Source organism: Hipposideros armiger, unplaced genomic scaffold (assembly GCF_001890085.2).
Source record: "Hipposideros armiger isolate ML-2016 unplaced genomic scaffold, ASM189008v1 scaffold_585, whole genome shotgun sequence".
NCBI lineage: Eukaryota > Metazoa > Chordata > Mammalia > Chiroptera > Hipposideridae > Hipposideros > Hipposideros armiger.
In genome coordinates this window covers 604,722-608,141 of record NW_017731935.1, presented here as the reverse complement: position 1 = coordinate 608,141, position 3,420 = coordinate 604,722, and positions in this window count along the sequence as shown.

Sequence of the window (3,420 nt, the reverse complement as noted above, 5' to 3'; positions counted from 1 at the left end):
ATTCCCCAATAAAATCTTAAAAAAAAAAAAAAGATCAAGAGCAAGATACAGTGTCATTCCCAGTAACACAGAGGCCTGGGCTGGACTGAGGTCCGGTGTCCCTCCGTCTCATGCCCAGAGGACGCCACAGCCGGTCTGGCGGGAAAGGGCTGAGGTAGGAGGGGAGGATGCCGGGCTGGGGGGGGCGCAACGGGGGGCTCAAGCCAGGGGTTGGGAGCTCCGTGCCAAGGAGATGGCCATGCTGGCCCCATGGGGTCCACCCTGATGGGAGCAGGGGGCCGGGGTGGTACATGCATTGTACTTTATCTGCACCTGGCCACCCAGGTGGTCCGGCTTTAACTACCGTATTTCCCCATGTATAAAATGCACCTTAATTTGGGGGCCCGAAATTTGAAAAAAATGTATTACGTCAAGTTATTGAGCTCAAGTTTTATTCATTATAAAATTCATACAACTCCTCATCACTTGCAGGAAATGCAAGTAAAAAAATCTACAACCGCTGTTTAAGATGCACCCAGTTTTTAGACCCCAAATTTTTTGAAAAAGGGTGCCTCTTATACATGGGGAAATACGGTAAATTAACCTCACAGAGGGCAGTGGCCTGGCATCACTGCCAAGAAGCCAGATGGAAGACGGTGGGAAAGGTGTGGGCACAGGCTCCCCAGTACCTGTGGCAGAGAGCACATGCACACCTCACACACATGCACACACACTTATGGCACTCACTTGGCTGTGTGACAGGGTCTCCCAGCCATGACGCTAGTGACTGTGGTAGATGCTAGTGGCCATTCTGTGGGCTCCAGGATGCAAACTCAGGGAGTGGAGGCCAGGCTGAGGGTCCCGTGGGGATGTGGCGGGGACACCAGCAGAGGGCACGCACAGGGTAGGCTCTCCATCAGTGTGAGCGTCTGGGACCTGGCCCTCCCCACTGGGTTGTCACAGGTGGTGACTGCTCAGGGAGCGACTGAGGGCACTGGCTCTGAGCCCTGGACGGACACTGCTGCTGGCGAGAGGCCCTGGGGCTGTCCGGGGGCACAGGTGCAGCCATCGTCCCAGGAAGGGGGGCATTGGCCACGCAGATCAGTTGCATCCATTTGGTTCCTGTGGACTCTAGCCTCCCTCCTGTGCCCGGAGCCTCAGACAGGAAGCCCAGTCTACTCAGCCCAGCGCACCTGTAACTCGCACTGAATGTTCTTGTCGTGCTGGGCTCAGCTCCCGGCAGGTGAACGCAGGCTGCGGGGAGGCCGAAAAGGAACCACGACGGAGCCATGGATGGGGACTCATCTCGCTATATTCTCGATGGTGGCTGGTCAAGACCCAAGAAGAAAACATCTGCCGGTACCCCGACCAGGGGCCTTCCTGCACCACAGTCTCAATGGTGGCTGGGGAGACACAGGAAGGAGGATCTGCACCATCGACGAGACTAACGCAGCCCCAGCAGATGCTAATGGCCAACTGGTTGCAGCTGACGGCCACCCTGTTACATAAGTGCGCCCTCCCATGTGCGGTTACATAACCGAGCCAGTACCTTTCCACATGAGGCCAGGGGCCTGGAAACTGCTCGCTGGGACTCTGTCCCAATGGTGTGAACGGAACCTAAGCGTCTCCTGAAACAGTTCTTACCCTGTGCATGCAAGCTACATGCACCGCATGGTGGTGCGTTCTGATTTATTTAAAGAGTTGGCCGCTGCTCACCGTTGATTCTTGCCTCGCGGCTAGCACGACCTGCCCTTGGGGGAACAGTGTCCTCGCTGCCGCCGGCTGCAGGAAGGCCATGGTCGGCGCATTCAGGCCAGGTGTGTCTGGGGCCCACTGTCTGCGCACAGGCGCCTGGAACCTCACAGGATGGCATGTGTGTTCGCTGATGGAAAATGGCAGGCGAGCTGTGAGAGTGTCTGGGCTTCTGGACCGTCCCTCCCGTCCCTGCCTTGGCGCTCACACGGAGTCTCCTTGTGAGTCTCTGTGTCCAAACGTCCCGTTTTCCCAAGGACACCAGTCCTACTGGCCCACTTTCCAGCACGACCTCATCTTCACTAGTCACATTTACAAAGGCCCCGTCTCCAATCAGGTCACACGCACAGCACCGGGATCGGGACCGCGACATTCGGATTTGGGGCAAATGCATCCCTAACACGAGTGCGGAAGGGGGTGGGAGGACGGAGACTGTGAGGCGCTGCCCAGGCCACCGCCAGTCTCTCCCTCGGGCCTCCTGGCTGAGCTCTGTCTCCCTCCAGCCTCCTGGTCGAGCTGTCTTCCTTGAGCCCCAACTCAGCATGTCCACACTGATCCTCCCCGGCCAAGGGCTCAGTGCACGCGGGACCCAGCGGCTCCTGGACCTGAACACAGGAAGGGCAGTGTCAGCCTAGGGCCCCTCGAATGCTTGGACCTCCTGCAAAGGGGCCTCTCCTCTGGGGACACCGAGCCCTCGGCCCGCGGAGGCATGTGCACCGCTCCCACCCTCTAGCTCCAGCCCACTCAGCTGTGGCCTCCCAGTTTATGCACCACCGTCGTGATGGTCACTGGCACCCACAGTGTGCTGCAACCCACCAGGGCGTCTGGGAGGACGAGGGCGGGAGAGGCCTGGCCCAGCCCAGAGCCAAGGGGTGGCCGGTCAATCAGCCCCCGAGCCGGGCAGGGCTGGGGAGCGCTGGGACTCCAGTCTGAAGCAGTCAGGAGGAAACCAGTTTGCACTGGGACCAGGCATTGGGTGTGGGGCTCAGGGCAAATCCCCCTCTGCTGGGGGGTGTCAGCACTAATGTGCGTGCCCCTGGGCTCAGCCAGTCACCCACGGAGGTGCCCACAGCTGTGGCAGGTCCAGCTCTGTCCCCCCCCTTCTCCCCCCCCCTGCCAGCCATTCCCTTTAACAGGCATCTGATGGATGGTGGCCAGTGGAAGGCACTCTTGGTTCGCATCGAAGGAGTACTGGTCGGCTGCTGTGGACAATTTTATGACAGGACAGAGCTGTCCCTGGCAAAGCCCCAGCCCACAGGTCCACTGCTCAGCGCCCCGTGATGCCTGTGGGGGCACGGGCACTCAGCCAGGACAGCAGGGAGCGTGTCGGAGGCACTGTCGTCCCGGGACACTGCCCACGAAGCAACAAGGGTGCTGTGGTCAGAAACGCAAACGGACCAACCGACCCTTTCAGATAAATCTTCATTTCTAGTTAGAAATCAGAGAGACGTCATAAAAGAACGATCAATGTTAGCTGGGTTAAAATGCCCTCCATCCACTAGCAGCGACTGGGGAGTGCGGTAGAGAATGTGGTCCCACGAGCCGATGAAGACCGTGGCACGCCAACCATCCCATAATCCTCAGCGCCAGACACATTTTAATTTGTTTCAAAACCTGGAGCTGGGCCTTGCGGGCCCCTGACCACAAATGAGTAAACTGAGTCACAGGCAGCTGGGACCCGGGGGGGGG